The following is a 17,468-nucleotide window of genomic DNA, read 5'->3' on the forward strand; positions in this document are numbered from 1 at the left end:
TAATAACTACATCTCCTTGCTCTCAAACACATGACTAAGAGATGCTGCTGCCTTATCTGAAGTCATGCGTTTGATGACCCACTGACCACAGAGTGTGACATCCTCCCCAGTGACAGGAAACCCCAGCCGCAGATAAGCCAGCGCCACGTGAGACGGGGGCGAATTGTGTTTACTGAGGGCTTATTAGCACCCAGGTCAGATACAAGAGAAAACAACCTAAGGAGAGGGAGCTAAAAGTCATGCAGCTGTTTCATTACACGACAACAAGTACCCCGAACAGCAATTAATTAACAATCTACAGCCAGACAGCAAAGTCCTTTTGTTTTCCCCCAGCCTTTACAACTTGCCTGTAAATCACTTCACACTGCTGTCTGCCAGTGGCCAATCTATATGTGTTTAAGTCTAAACTTAAATTTGGTGCTTTTGTGATGAAATGCAGCACATAGTTGTGTTGTGTATGTCTTTCAAAATGGCTTCTGTAAAAGGAGAGAAAACTGGTCATGGGGTCATGCAACTGCAGCTCGGGGCAACAGTCAGGAGCAGTGGGGCGGCAAATTAAGTATTGAATATTAGTCACTGTGAAAAGGTTGCTGTCGTCAAAGAGAAACAACAGCAGAAATGGCTGCTGCGTTGTTACAGGCCACCAGACGACTGGGGTCCTCAAGAGGTAGAAAGTAATCTTTATAATGTGACCCCAATGAAATCATTCAGCCTCCACTGAGGCCCCTGCCATCTGTGACATTACGGGTTATGCGTGGGTGGGCGGCGTGCTTGGCCTCCAGCTGTAGTAGCTGCGCATCCTGTGCGGCTTCATTTCCTTCAAGTCTCACTAATATGATTGCTTCAGTAAACTGGGTTGGATTATTTAAAAATGTACAAGAAGTCACTAACTTTTTCCAAGTACTAGAGAGAGACTCTTAATTTGATAATTTCAGATTTACGCAAATGCTACTTTTATGCAAAGTGGTATGTCTTTCACAGCGGGGGAGATTATCTCTTTCTGGGAAGTTGCATGTGTGTGTGTGTGTGTGTGTGTGTGTGTGTGTGTGTGTGTGTGTGTGTATGTGTGCTCTGACTTTGTATTTGCTATGCTGAGTGACTCTTTCATCTGAATCCCACTGAGCTATTTTAGGTGCGAGCCAAGTTGTGCAAGATTTCGAGGATATCATTTAAATAGGTATTGGTTCAAAGACGTCACACGCATCTTGAATTTATGATAAACACACTTGAAGCAAACGGGAGGAGAATACTGGCTCGGCTACCGCTGAGTCACAGCTGACCTCTGATCCGTCTGGACTCGATTTCAGCTGAAAATGTGTACTGGAACATTTAGAGAACAGGGGGGCATAGTATTTTATTAGATCCATCAGACAGAGCATTACTGTAGTCGGAAAAGCCGGGCTGAGATGGTGGAGTTCTTTCAATTAGAGATAATGTGCAGCTTTGTTCCTGAACTCTTGCTACTCTATGGTAATTCACCCCTGCTGAAATGGACTTGGGGCTCCCACAGTCATAATGGTCTCATTTTGGCCAAGTTTTAATAGGATTACAGGGGGGATACTGATGGCTGCTTTGCTTGTTATTTACCACTGAAGGATGAGATAGTGTGTGTAACTTGGCCTGAGCCGAATCTAAGAGTATATCCAGTTGTATAAGGAGAAAAATTCATTATAATTATAGAATCGTAGCAACTGCCATTTCTACTATTGCTCATTAACTGAACTCATTACTGATAAAACTTGGACAGAATTCTCTGCTTTTTTTTAATTTTTTTTTTTTTACCTTAAATCAATTGAGCTGAGACGTGCTACTTACTCTACCACATCATTAATGGTTCTGTATATAACTTTTTACATGTATTTATGATTTTTTTTATTGCCAATTGCTGAATAGGATGTAAAATAACTGAAAAACTGAGACGTTAGCCAGTGGTGTAATGCAAGGTATACATGGGTAGACTATACAGGTTATACCTGCCTCTAAATCTGGCTGTTTACACTATACCCACCAATCAGTCAAAGAGCCATTGGAATATATAGGAAAATATACCTATTTTCTCCTCTGTAACCTACCTATCTTCCTTGTAGTACACCAACCTCATCAACTAACACTACGCCACTGCCTCTAGCAGCCTGTGGACTGACTTCTATGTAAACGACTCGGGCTGAATTTGCAGGAAATCCAAAGGATGTGACGTTATGCGCATTCCTGAGTGTCTTGCCTCTCTTCCACTCTGCTACAGAGCTAACAGTATTGAACAGTAGATAATGTTAGCTTAAAGTCAGGACCCTTTTCATCCCTATAAAAATTGTTCAGTGGTGCATAAAGACAAAAAAGTTCTATTTCCATAATTTGAAATTACCCTGATGATCGGCACTGCTTCCACATCGTTGGGCCCATAGAGGAAGTGCACAAGAGACAGATGAGCTGGGTACTTCTGGTTTAGCTCTCCGCTAACTTCAACAGTGATAAAATTATTTCATATTGTGGCTTTTCAAATGTTATCAGAATGGACGCATCAAATCCTAATAGTAAAACAGGTCATTTCAAGGGGGCTGTGACGCTCAAAAAACTGTATCCACTGATTGACAGACATCTCTTTCCAAATGCAAGTCTTTAGGAAAAAAAAGGCTCTTTGTGCCCAGTGACATCAAGTGACAGAGTCAAGAGTTTTAAATCCATTGTCTGGCCACTACAAAAATTGTTTAGCCTGGCGCACTTCGTGGGGGCCTGTGTCATCCCTGGGGCTGGGGTTTGCACTGGCTGAATTGGAGTTGCTACAGCGGCTAAGGCCTTGGCTGCCCCGTCCGCTCTTTTCCAGTGAAAATAGTATCCTAGGGGTGGGGAGTGAGGCGGTGGGACTGCGGGCCGTGCTACCTCGCTAGCTGTTGTCTTATTTGTGGTCTAATAAACAGTAAATCCATCAAAGTCAGTGCCTTATATCATTATTTCAGTGGCTAACATGTAATATATTGTGACACTGAGGTTTTGACTGGCCAGTGTTAGCTAACGTTGGCATTGTTGCTATCACTGACAAACAGCTTGCTAGGTAATGTAGCTAAATACTGCCTTGAATATTTAACATCATGTTATTCATTCAGACTCCTGGGCTTGTCTGGCTGTTAAATTTGCTATTTTGCAGTTGGCAAATGACTTAATCAGCTAATGTTACGAAGCAACCTATGCGTGATCAATGCAGCGTATCTCAAATACAGCTAGCTAGCCCCCTTAGCTTGCCTTTCCGATAATGTTATCACTAGTAAAACACTATCTGAGCAGATATGTTACCAGCTTGCTAAATTATTTTCCCAGCAAAGGTGACACATCATACTAACACAATGTATTATGACACTCGGTGTCAATTTAGCCAACAATAAATCACATATAGTACAAAATGAGACAACGAGGTTAGCCAGCTAGCTGTAACTTAATTATTCTCGATGGATCACCACTGGCTGCTCTAATGTCAGCTGATAATGTAAATTGCAAATGGCAAGCTGGTAACGTTATTCTAAATATGATTTAAATTTATTTTCCAGCCTTCATCAACATGATGACGGTCAATCACAGTCAGTCTTGTATTTGTCACTGTTTTGGCCAATGCCTAGGTGTTCGCCCACAGCTTTGGAGGGCGAGTGATAAGATGCTGACTGCAGTTCACTTAACAGCTTCAGAGAGAGGTGTCACTAATAACTAGGATTTTCTTACAGTTACATACAGAACCTTTAACACTGTCATCTTTATAGCTGCTGCTATCTGCCGCATAAAGATATCTCTTCTCCATCTATCATGCACATAATGTCAGTGTACAGTCCTGAAGAGATCTCAGCTGGCATGCACAGTCAGATAAACGCCAAGTGTGTGGCAGAGACAGATTCCTGCAAGGTAACCTACTGTAGTTGCAAAACACTCCCTCTTTTGTTCATGGTAGCGAGCCAAGAGACTGACAAAAGCTCTGGCAAATCCAAAAACGAAGCACACGGTGTACAACATGTGCCAGAGCCAAATTCTTGACCAAGAGTGTTTAAGACCTCTGCCACAATACATAGATGTAGTGCCAAGACATAGGTGAAGTGCCAAGCATCTGTCCGGATGCTTTAATGTGACTTAACAGTAATTAAGCCATTAAACTCAGCTAACAAGGAGCTGTCTTCAGTGATCAGCAAAATCCTGCCAGCCATCTCTCTTTTAATGTGTCTGTGTACCCTAATTTGGGTTTATGTGGGACATATAGCCCACAGTTAATGGTGGCATTAATGTTGAAACAGCTTCGACAAATCTTGACAATTTTAAAGGCTTATTTTGCTGGTGCCAACCTTTGTTTTTTGCTCCTAAGATGAACTGTAGTATTTTAGGCCAACACTGTAGCAATAAACTTTTTAGTAATCTCTGTGCCAACAAACAACAAACTGAATGACATTTACACATTCACTCAGCACCCGATCTGCATCACAGTCAGCAGAACTGCTTACGCAGCCGTCCAGGACAGGACATTTACAGAGGCATTAGCCCCCTGTGTTTAGCCTCAGGGCTGCACAAATGCTCAGAATGCAAACATATACACAATACAAGCATCCACAAGAAAAGACCGTGACCATCCATCACAGATGTCAACGTGGCAATTACACCTTTACGTCAACAAAATGCGAGCGCGTCAGGAAGTCCCGCTGGTGCCACAGCTGATCTGAGGGCAGCGGCCGAGATAAGGATGTCAAAAAGGTGCCGTGCACATCATCTCACTGAAGAGAATTAGAGAAAGCCTCTCCCTCATATATCTCATTGTGTGCTGACCCAAAGGGCGGTCCAGAGAGGCTCATTTACAAACCTGCTTGTGTAGATAAAACAATGCTTATTCTCACCTGCAGCTGAATGTGACTCAGCTATTATCAGGAGAGATCCTTGAAAAGGAGGTGGGAGGCGCCAGGGTTTGAATGCTGAGTGAGGAGCTGCAGGGATCATTTACAGCCAGTTGCCATACATCCTCCCTCTCCCCCACAGCACAACCCCTTTCCCCGTCCCCTGATAGGTCGATTAATCATTCTGTCACACAGATAGTGACCCAATCTGCATGTAAGGCTGTGAGGAGAAACTGTAAAAGAGGAGAGGGCTTCTGCGGCACTGCAGATAGGCCACATCGACTGACAGTCTTGTTCTGAGAGGGAAAATATGTAGACAGCGAGACTGAAAGTACCAAATCTCTTTTCAAGTTAAAGGAACAGTTTTGGGAAATATGCTTATTCCTTTTCTAGTGGACAGTTAGATGAGAAGATCGACTTTCATGTCTGTCCATTACATGTAAAGCCACAAACGGCAACCAGTTAGCTTAGCTTAGCATAATCACTGTAAAGGGAGGGAAACAGCTAGCCTCTAATGCTCACTAATTAACACGTTAAATCTTGTTGGCTTCAATCCTTATAAGAAAAGCGTAAAATTGACAATTCACCATGTCACTGAGGGTTGTGTACCGGACTATTTTTTTGACTATGAGCAGTTGCCAGGCAACCGGCAGATACTCCGGGAAGTTGCTAGTCCCAGGCAAAGGAACTATAAAAGAAGGAAGGTCATTACTTCAGTAACAGCAGTCGCATTTCTAACTGATGCCAGACATTGCCACAATGGGGTGGGCATGACGAGTCCCACTATAACTCATCATATCTGTGCTGTTTCACTTTTAACTGAAAATTGCTTCCACATGAGAAAAAAACACACATTACGTGATGTTGACTGGCACTCTTTAGCAAAATGTGCACACATGTTTTCCTTGTTATTGGTCTATAAACAAATCATGGCTTTGGCCAGCAACTGCATAAATCGCGAGGTCACCCAAGCCTGTTTGGTCCAGTATATCATGATACATGACCAAACAGGGTAATCCGACCTATTATCACTGACCAGACTTCAGTTACCCAGATCGCAGATTGCCATTGTCACTGTCTATTGTGTACCTTTAAATTGTTAATAATGTTATGTAATATTTAGCAGGGCTAACTTTAGCCAGCTCTCACCACAGTGTTTACTATGGTTGTCAGAAGGTGGCACTAATTGCCAAATTATCACAACTCTGGACCTTTATAAATGGCTGATACTTCTTACTTTGTTCGTCAACGGACTAAGTTAGGTGACGTTAGCCAGCAATAACTCTGTTGAGGTGCCCTGCATTCATTTGGAGATAAAACCATTAATGTCAGTTAGAAATAATCCTTGTGAAAGTGTAAAAGAAACAGACAGGAAGCTGCACTGTTGGTGAGTGATAGCTAATGTTACAGCCTTTCAAGCTGAATCACTGTCATGATGTGTGTGCTAGCTAATATAGGCTAGACCACTAAATCACTGAGGCAAACTGTAAGGCGTTGTAGCACTATGGTGAGTGATAACAGGTCCAACCTGTCCTGTTTGGTCATGGATCATGATGTATTGGACCAAATGGGCTTGAGTTGAGTTATATGCAACTGCTGGACAGAGTCTGATCTGTTTGGAGACCAATAACAAGGAAAACGAACATACATTTAGAGAAAAAACATCAGTCAACATCATGTAATGTGAAACAGCACAGATATGATTGGTTATAGCAGGGCTTGTCACGCCTGCCCCATTAATATCAATAGAGGTGGCTCCAAAGTCTGGCACCTATACAAATTTCGATTGCAGTCACTGAAATCATGTCCTCTCCTTCTATTATAGTTTTCTTGGTTCAAGCCAGGAAATACTCTGGCACATAAACTTTAATCATCTTTTGACCGGTTGACAAAACAAGATAAAACATGTGGACTGTGAGCCTTAATGGTGGTGGAAGGTTACCCTTGAACAGAGGCAGGCTAACTGATGTCCCAAGCTTCCAGTCTTTGTGCTCAGCTAAGCTAAGCTAAACTCACTGGCTGCTGGCTGTGCAGAAACAATAATGGTACAAGTGTTCTCAATTAACTCTCCCCAAGAAAGCAGATAAACGTATTTCCAAAAACAATTCTTTTACACTAACTACTGAATATGTGTGCAACTTTTGACACAGAAGATCTCTGCATAAACTCAAAGCTTTTGCTGTGACATGGTGGGCGTTACACAAAACATCTCCAGTATGATGAAACACACTGAAAATATTTTCCACTCATTCTCTACAGCAAAGTGTTACCCTGCTCTGTAGTACGCTCTCTCTGACCATCACAAACCCTCTCCTCCAAGAGGCTAGATGGTGAGAGGGAAAAAAAACCCTGCTAGAGGTCTCACAACAAAAAAAATTGGCATGTTTTTCCTCCCTCTGAAGATTAAAGAGTGGTGAAAATGCCCCGTCAGCGCAGCAGGATGCTGTGACTGGTGACAGCGTCTGACCATTTAACACTAAAGCTCTCTGCCATCGTCTGCCAGCAACACAACATCAAATGGGCTGGGGCCAGGACTGGGAAGGCTCAGCTCTCACCTGGTGTGAGAAGCTGACAGCGGCTGAGCAATCTCAATGATAGTTGTGCTAATGTGTCAGAGAGAAAATCACTGACTCATTCTCAGAGTCCAATGCGGGGGGGCTTTGTCACTTTGAACATACCTCTGCTTGCAGATACTTTAAAATATGACCAGATGAAGAAATAATGAAGCAGCAGGAAGTAGGAAAACAAGGGCGATGTGGGTGCAAGAGGGCACACCCACTCGAGCATGACACTCTGGGAGGCTGCACAGTTAGAATAAGCCTCTTTTATTTCTCCTCTTCTTTGAGCAGTTCTCAGAGAACGGGCACCAGCTGCCTTCTTGGAGGGAGCCAAGAGGAAAAAAGAAATAAGACTGGTGAACTTCAAAGCATCCTCTCATTTTTCTGGTTATGTATGAGAGACTGGGAGAGTATTTCTCAGTGTGAGAGCCAATGGGAGCGGCAGCCTGAGGTACGGACTTAATGAGCCTGCCTGAATGTTTTAGAGCCTGACAAAAAAAGAACCTTCAGAGCATGCTCAGTATCAAATAGTCTCCTGCACACCGGATATTGGAGTAAACATGTATGCAGGTATAGTATATACCCAGCCGCAGATACATATAATATGATCCCTCACATCCTCCACAGTGTGTTTGTTTACCATACTCCTGAAACCTGAGTGATCATGTGACCGCTCTGAATACAAGCTATTGACTTTATCTGATAATTACAACACCAAAGACCCTCAGGAAAGAACGAACCTGGGTTATATTTCAAGATGTTAATTCAGGACACTAAGCAATGATGAATAATTCTCTTTGTGCATAATGTGAGAATTGAAATTTGTCTTGAGGTTCACATCAGGCTAACAATCTCAGTCTCTCAGCAACACTTAAAAAATAATACCCTACCTATTCATAGCCGTCTTGTTTTAATGAATTTAAATCTGATTTCATTAAAACTCGGTTGTGCTAATGATGAGCCTGATGCAGACCTGCAAGAGTCAGCGTTAGGTGCTAAGGGGTATGGCAGCCCAAGATAGGTTTTGTCCTTGGTACTGTCACCTCAGTGCTGCCTGTGCTATATGTCCCATGAGAGACAGCAGAAAAAAAGAGCATCCTGCAGCACTTTAAAAAAAAATCCCCACCCCTCTACTCTCTATAGTCCTCAGCACAACTGTCAGCCTTTTTTTTATGTCTGGCTACTCACTCTCAGAAGATACAGAGCACCGTGGCTTGTGTCTGTTCCGTTACATTGTGGATATAATACAGTAGACATGTGTTTTAATGTAGTGTGCCTTTTTTTTTGGCTCCAGTTGTTTGTTTCCGTGCGTTCGGGGAGGTCGTGAAAGATGCCGATGTGGCTACAGGGGTAAGCAGAGCATCTGTCAGCAGGGCAGCCTCCTGGACACTCTCCAGGAAAGAGGTACTACACCCGCCAGGCAAGCTAAATGAGGCATGATCAATGAGAATAATCTAGATCCAGAGCTACATCGACACCCCCCTTCTTCTAAAAACAGAGCCTGATGTGGTATCTTGACGGATTACACACAAAATGGGTGAAGACAGGGTCCAGAGCTGGATCGTGGTGCAGATCAGGACCCAGAGGATGTTCAGTATTCCCTTCACAAGGCTCATGAATTAGCTCTGAGTAAAGTTTGGACCACATGCACCAGGAAGTAACATGCACACAGCACCTGCATTATGAAAATCAACAGAAACGAAATGCCAAGTCAGACACTGCCTGCAAAAACTACAGCAGCAACCCCCAGCCTTTTAACTCCAGATTCCTCAAAGGAAGTGTTCAAGCAATGCTGAGAAGAGAGTTGAAATACGCCCTTACCAGCACTACCGTAATTCCGTAATCCTGTTCTCCACAAAAAGGCTAACCCATTCACCAAGGAGGCACTTAGGGTTAATGTTACAATGCCTTAATAACGTCCCTCGACCGCACTCCCATCAGCACCAGAAACTGCAGTCCTCTTCGCACTGTTTCCACTGCAGCACTACTTGCTCTCCCATACACACACACACGTACACACACACACGCTCACTCATTCTCTCGGTGACTACCCCCACCTCTGTTTCTCTCAATCCCCTCCTCCTCTCCCTCGCTCCACTCTTTCTATCTCTGTCACTGAAAGGATCCCCCTCCCCTCCCCTTTTCCCCCCTCTCTCCCGCTTTCTCTCCATCTTCCATCTCTTTCCTCCACTCCAGCTCTCACTACCTGGCCGGCTGATTTGTGATGCCGCTCACAAGGTGCTGTATGCAGCAATCTGTGCCCCGGTCCAATGCATAAGGGCACTCCAAAAGCATCCATATGCTCTACTGTCCGACTGGCACCCACACCCTCGTTCATACAGCGCAGCTGCTCGGGAGCACCACGGGGCTCAGACATGTTCCTGAGCTGCAGCTGCATGAGAAAACAGTGGATGTAAATAAGTAAACGGGGAGGGAAAAAATCCCATACTGTAGATGAGACCTCTAGATAATAAGACAAGAAGAAGCCCGTCATTTGCTGTGTGCTTACCGCAGCAGTAGTCTGCTGCTGAGTCTCTTTCTCTCTTGCCATCTCTATCCATTTATCTGAATTATGTCTTTGGACTTGCACCACTCCCACTGTCATCAAGGAAGATTTTAATCCTACGACAGCGGTGCAAAGACTTGCAGGGTATGGTGTATGTAAGCGTATGAGTCTTTGGTATGATTTAAAAACCATTTGCTAACTCCACGCTGCCTATTTAAGCATCTCAAGCTCAGTAATGAGGATTTCGAGTATGATCCTGTGATAATAATTGCAAAAAAGGCTTAAAAAGATGAATAAATCATAGTATACTTAAATTGCAAAATGGTCAGCAATGCCACCCAGACCCCTTTAGCTCAGACTGCTTCTTCTCATTACAGGGGGCACATTACTGTGTAAATCTGCTTGTTTAATGACAATACGTGACGCACTCTTTCGCTTAACACCAATGCTGAACCAGACAGTTTGGAGCCCTTCGGGTATTACTGTGTGTCACCGAGAATTATCATCGTCATCTAAGTGAATCACCCTCCTTACTGGCCAGCAATGAGCACTTGAACAAGAAATCAATAAAGTCTCAATCAGAGAAAATGGAAGGTGGAGAGAGAGCGGGAGATGACTTTTTGTAATTTCAAAACATACAACTGGACAGAGAGAGAGAGGAATGTAATTTGTTTCCTGTCGGGGGCGAGACCATCTCTCAGCACTGGGTCCAGGTTGCAATGCATGGATGGTGGTTTTGAATTAGAAGTGATTTGGTGATTATAGGGAAGGTGAAGGTGTCCCAATAAAACCAACCTGAAGAAAAATGAGAGCTCTCAACATCTTGATATCTTCACCTTTGATTGAAGCGGTAAAGCTGGCATTATTCTAAATCTTTCACTTATTGTCTCAAATCCCATGATAACATCAAATCTACTTAGGTACAGAGTTGATTTGCTCCCACTGAAGATATAAATCTTTAAAAGTCTACTGTGCATGTTTTTCCCAAAAAAAAAAAAAAAAAAACAACGTATAGACTCAGACAAAGTAATCTCTCGCAATCATCACTTATGACCTTCTAGAGGTGTCAATCTGTGCATTTATCTGCAGAGACTCTGCCCTCTGCCTGTATTTTCTTATTCATTCATTTTCCATAACTGTTTATCTTGTTGGGGTTTGCAAAGAGGCTGGAGCCTATCTCAGCTGACATTGGGTGAGAGGCGGGGTACACCTTGGACAGGTCACCAGACTATCACAGGGCTGACACATAGAGACAGACAACCATTCATGCTCATATGCACACTTATGGCCAATATACCTGTACCGATTAATCTGACCTCAATGTCTTTGGATGGTGAGAAGGAAGCCGGAGTACCAGCAGAAAAACCACGCTGACACGGGGAGAACATGCAAACTCCGCATAGAAGGAGTGACCCCTCTTGCTATCAGGTGACATTGCTAACCACACCATGCCGCCTGCATTTTCTTGTTTTCTACTGGGTTCAGCACGTAAATGAGGACTTTATTAAAAGCGACCAGGTGCGAGACCATAAACAGCACACATCCATGTGTAAGTTACAAAAACAAAAATGCAAATATAGTGAACAAGAGTGAATCTGGTGTCAGCTTTCACTTTCTCTGGCTATACTGTTGACAAACAGCAGAAGTGTGAGCTTGAGTCACATGACTTGAACTTGAGTCAGACTTGAGTAACAAATTTGATGACATTTAACTTGACAAAATCAAAACAGAGTTGCAACTCGACTTGGACTTTAACACTACTGTACTGTGACTTAACCTGGACCGGCACCTTATAAACTAAAACTACTTGTTACCTCCCCCACAAGCCAAATCTGGAAGCGAAAGTAAGAGGCATTTTTTCAATTTGAGATAAGTTAAATACAACAAGACAAAACAGAAACATACAAAATTCTCTCTGGTGGTAGGCTACTAGTTAACAGTGCTGTATGCTCTAAGAGTGCAATGTCAGCATTCCTATTGTTATGATTAAGTTCAGCTGCACTTGTTCTAACAAACTTGTTTTAACAAATACACACAGTATTTAAAAAGCATTCATTAATTTGGGAAATTTAATATATAATTAATTTGTTAAAATGGCCTTACAATTGGTGAAGAGTGCATTATGACTTCTTTAGGACTCAAAACATAACATTTAGGACTTGGGACTTAACTTGAGTTTTGCCTATCTTGATGTGGGACTTGAATTGGGAATTGAGTGCAAAGACTTGATACCTACTTGTGACTTGCAAAACAGTGACATGGTCCCACCTCTGTCACCTCTGACAAACAGTATCACACACACTGCACACTATACCCTGAAAAAATGGTCATAAATATATAGTTTCAGTTTTAAAAACGTTCAATCATTTCTAAAAAAGCTGGGCTTTGTAGTTTTTGGTAAACGCCACTCAAACTGGAGTAAACAGTGCATTTATTGGGGACTAATTTCAGCTGTGGATTGACACACATTTGGATACAGTATGTATTCACCTGCACCAGGAAGGATGGTGTATGTAGGACTGACTCAAAATAACAGTGCCCATGTTCATTTATAATGAAGGACCATATCACCTGGTGCAACAGTGTCACTCACTGTTGTGTTTTAAATTGTTTTTGGCCAAAAACGGAGCTCTACAGCAAAGAGGAATGAGCTAAATCAGGCTGGTTACACAGACAATACTCGTTAGAAGGATCTAGTCACTGTTGGTTTTAGTCTACAAGTACAACCAAAACTGAAGTGTGGCTGCCTCAGCTCCTCCTGCATCTCTCCACCTCCATATTGTTTCGTGAAAGGTGGAAGTAAAATGGCAGCCTTCACAATGCGACTTGCACTAAATAAAGCCCAATAGTTTGTATTCCCTCCTTATCATCAATGTGCTATGACATTTAAGCCTCGCTATTGGATCTATGAGAGCTAGTCAAGCCTGTATTCCTTTGTGCACGGTGAGAGATATCTTACAGCCCAGTGCCCTGAAACCCAGGCAGGTCTGATTCAGTGTCTGAGTGGGAACAGGATATTGATCCACCCAAGATTCATAGCATGCTGGGTAAACCCTTGGTGAGCAACACTGGCACCTGCCCCATGAGACATGAAACACAGAAGCGTGGTGATTTGTAGTGACAGACGACAAATACAAATGCTCTCATCATGGTTTTATACTGCTGACTGCTGATGCTGCTGCTGCTGCTGCTGCTGCTACACTAGACACCAAAATACCCTAATAATCTAGTAATTTCATTGAGTAAGAGAAAAAAACTCCATCAGACCTTACTTTGAACTAAACAGGCCAAGTCTCCAGAGAGATTCGGCGCAACTTACAATACATATTTAATAAGGCGTGCGTGTTGTGGAAACTAACGGCATGGAGCTTGCAGCCATGTATTAAAGCCATTCAGTCAATGACTATGGGAAGCCATTAAGATGCATCGCCCTACCCAGTCTTTTCTACAAAATCACATGTAATGCCATGTGTTCTCCAAGCAATGAGTAAAGGCACATGGCTGTGCTTTAACAAGGTGACAGTGGAGATATCCAACAAAACCTCGACGGGGAAAGACAAAAATAGAAATGTAGAAAGGATGATGAAGAGAAAAGACTTATGTTTCTTTTTTTACACAGGTGATACAAGAACAGAGAAAGCAACAACAAAAAGATGTGTCCCGATACTGCATATACAGCTCACATGCACACACACGATCGCATCTTGGGATTCTTTTTATCATGTGAAGTGTTATGATTTATGTCTGCAGTTGCTCTAAACATGAAGCAGTGAAGTATTGCTGCCGCTCCCCCCGATCTTCAAATCTCTTTAGCGAATGCTGCCGTCATGTATGTGTGGTAAATGTAACACGCTCTGGCTGGCAGTCAGGGATTAGATCTGGTTCTGTGTCTGTGCTGCGATGTGGTGCTGCAGATGTGAGGAGGTGCAACAATACAGTACTGTGTGTTTCATTGTGTTGGCCCATTTTAGATCTGGCAGAGTGAGAGGGAAACCCCTCTGCTGGAGCCATGTTTCCATTATGTGTTTCCACACTGCTGTTCAGAAACGGCTGCTACAATGTGTGTTATTGCAACTGAAAATTGAGGAGGATAGTGCAGGTGAAAATGCTATTTCAGGGACTAAATTTAGCACCAAATCGATACTCACAACCTCTCATACTCTACAATATATCACCAGGTGCGTGCATGGAATAGTTTATTTTAGCAACATTTTTTTAAATGATAAATATTCTCTTTCCTTTTAGACTTATTTGTTAATATTTATTTATTTACTGGAGTCCACCTCAGTATCATAAAAAATACCTGCTTTGTATTCTTGTATGCCTGAAAATGATATATGTATGCCATGTGCCGAGCCTTTCAAACCAATAAAAACTTTAATTATAAAAAGATAGATGGGTGTGTACAGCTGGAAGAATAAATTATTTAATCAACACAATATTAGCTGTTAATCCATTAATCATTTCTGTCATTTTTCAAGCATAAATGTCAAACGTTAGCTTGTTTCAGCTTCTAAAATGTGACAATTTGCATTTCCAACATGCATTACAGAGAAGTGAATTTCTTTGAGTTTTAAACTGTTAGTCAGGCCAAAGAAAAGCAGTTGGAAGGTGTTGCCTTGTACTCCAAGAAATTCTGATTTTTCACCATTTTTTCAATGTTCGTGAACAAAATAATTAATCCAGTAAATACCTGGCTGATTAAACGTGTAATTAATGGCCCTAGTGTGAGGAAATATTTTTCTTTTTACTCTACTAGTGTATGAAGCCATTTCACATATTTTTTAATAGCTGATAGTTTACATTTTTCTGATTTTTTTTAATTTAAAATCTTCTGTGATATTATTTTAGAATATTTTAATACTCAAATCCAGAGAAATTAAAATGTTCAAGTATCAAATATAGAGCATGGAGTCAATGATTTATTTAAAAAAAAAAAAAAAAAAAAAACCCTTTTAATATCATTATTTATTCATTTAACTGAAATTCAAATTTAATCAACTGATTTGGTGCTATTTTAAATTTTTTTTTAAATATTCTATAACAAATTAATAAATAAACATTCATTTTATGTGCACATTCCTGGGACACATCTGAAAACTGCACTGCTCTTCTGCTTTAATTCAGATACAGTACATATATATTATTTAATAATATTTTAATAATTTATCTATTATAACAATATTCTGTTATATATTTATATTTCTTGCTTTGATTTCTAATTTCATTTTCTCTTATAATGTTCATTTTATGCACCAATACACCAAAGCAAATTCCTTGTATGTGAAAACCTTCTTGGCAATAAACCATTCCCATTAACAATGGCCAACTGAAAAGGGTTGCTCATGGTGAAGAACCCCTCAGGGAATTAATAACTGACTCTGCAGTCCCACTCAGCTCTGCAGAGCGTCTTTAAACTAACAGTTTTGGTTCACTCTTCCTGCTCATATCATCAGTTTTGTCCGCAGCAGGCAGCTGTTTTCAGCTGTTTATTAAAATCCCACTGTACACAACCTGCTCAGCACCAAACAGCAGACAGACACAGTTAGAGACTGGCTGGTGAACATAGTGGAGCATTTAGCAGCTTAAGAGCCACATATTTCCCTCAGGTGGTGGTGGAGTCCAAAACCAGAGCTAAAATAAGGGTGACTGTTTCATTTGGTGGCTGGAAACATGACTGCAAATGAATAATGCTGCTGCCGTTGTGTTTCAGCTGCCTCCCTAGGGGCCAAACAATCAGTTGATGAGGTTTAAAAAGTTATAATATTAAAATCTTTCTGTTATGTGTTATGTAAAGTTTCATCCTGATAAGACAGACAGATTGTGTTTTTCTTATTCAGCTGTGGTGCCTCATTCAAAACAAAAGATAAGGATGAATTTATGTGCTTTTCTCATTATGCATGTAGTAAAAGCTACAACCTCTAATGGTGCTGCATATTCAAACAACTAATTCTGCACCAGCAGTCCCCGGGGTATGAATTCTCATTCAGCTGATGTTGAGCTGATCAATCGTAATAACAACGAGGCTGACACAGGGCAGCGAGAGCTGAATAATGGCAGATGGCCATAGTAACAGAGTCGGTATAAAAGCAGTGGCCAGTAACCGTCCTTCAAGGCGTGGCTGTTGTCCACTGGGGATTATTAGCTTTCTGTAGCCTCTGAGGCAATGGAGCTTCCATCACTCATGGAAATGACTCTTATTAATCAGCTGAGTGCTGTAGTGTGCTGGGTATGCTGGAGACCCGACCAATCCGACAGTAAATCATGCTTGTTCACAGTGGGCTGCACCTTCATCCTCACTACGCCTTCCCTGCTCACTGCACGCTGCAGTGGGCTCCCTCCTCCCTGGCACATGCAGAGCTTTTCCAAGAACAGATGGAAGAGTGGGGAAAACCCAACACACAGTGTTTCATGCTGACATCTAGTGGAGTCCAAAACATGTGATTACACAACTCTATTTACATACATCGTAGCACTGTGCTGATTTCATTACTGGATTCAATGTTCAGCCCAAAATATTCTACTGAAATAATTGGATAGGAAGTATAAATAACTCCATGCCACAGCTCATCAGAGTGTTATATTACTGGACAGTTTGAGAGAGCATCCAACCATAGACAGTCCACCATCTGGGCCATGTCTTCAGTGGACAGTAAAGAGACAGAGGCAAGCTGGATTTCTCACAGGACATAGGAATGGATGATATTTCTGAGAGGGGAGCTGCAGAGGATGGAGGCATCTAACAATGTGCAGTGATCTGTCTCCTCTAAAAGAGGACGGTCGCAGCAATGACACTGGACTGATCTGATGGAGTGGAGAGTCTCCTCCTCCCTCCTTTTCTCATCCATCTCACAACCTTTAAGTTCACAGCAGTGGCTCAGAGCCTCGACTCGTGCCACACGTAACATCTCTGCTGGTGGGATACTCACAGCCAAATCCTGATTTCGTGAAAAGCGACCGGAGGAAATCACAGTGAGAGTGCTGTCAGTCAGAAATCCTGGAAGAGAAAGAGAGTTTAATCTCAGAGAGGCACAGCTCGCTCTTTGACTCAAAGAAACAGCTGTATTGCATTTCTTGGAGAAATTTCTCAAAGCTGATTTCAAAATTCTGCTAAAGGTCAATCCTCTCTGATTATATAAATATACAGTGTTTGATTTAAAGGCGGTTAAACAACCCAATTGCCAGAGAAAGTGTTGGTATTAAACATTTCTGCATTTCTGCAAACCACAGATACAGATTACTTTTTTGGGGATTCTGAAAATTTACATTTCAACAACTTTGTGGTTAATGTGTGGTTAGGTTTAGGCACAAACACCACTTGGGTATGGTTAGGAAAAGCTCATGCTTTGGATTAAAATACCTAGTGTAGGGGGCACGATCCTGGCAGGAGAAGCAATGATATCTTGATAGAAAATAAGTGTTTTTTGGGCAACAATCCTGGCAGGAAAAGCAGTGACATCTAAATAAGAAGCAACCACTTTCCGAACGACTATCCCATGAGGAAAAGCAGCAGTTTCTCAGTAAAAAAAAAATTTTTTTTTCATGAAA

The 17,468-nt window shown here is 41.9% G+C and overlaps 1 protein-coding gene across 5 annotated transcripts in view; it reads right to left on the reverse strand.

Annotated features, from left to right (window-relative positions):
* The window catches only part of LOC125891410 (synaptotagmin-2-like), an 88,284-nt gene that overhangs the window by 31,367 nt on the left and 39,449 nt on the right, over positions 1 to 17,468 (reverse strand). For 3 of the 5 annotated variants that reach the window (XM_049580691.1, XM_049580688.1, XM_049580687.1), the window contains exon 3: positions 16,850 to 16,917. The exons of 1 other annotated variant lie outside the window; for it this stretch is intronic. The gene's annotated coding sequence lies outside the window, so the exon portion shown is untranslated. Of the gene's footprint in view, positions 1 to 9,235; positions 9,434 to 16,849; positions 16,918 to 17,468 lie in introns of those variants that run through there. One more of the 5 variants, XM_049580689.1, reaches the window with a different exon arrangement.

The sequence above is a fragment of the Epinephelus fuscoguttatus genome, linkage group LG7 (genome assembly GCF_011397635.1).
Source record: "Epinephelus fuscoguttatus linkage group LG7, E.fuscoguttatus.final_Chr_v1".
NCBI classification, from domain to species: Eukaryota; Metazoa; Chordata; class Actinopteri; order Perciformes; family Serranidae; genus Epinephelus; species Epinephelus fuscoguttatus.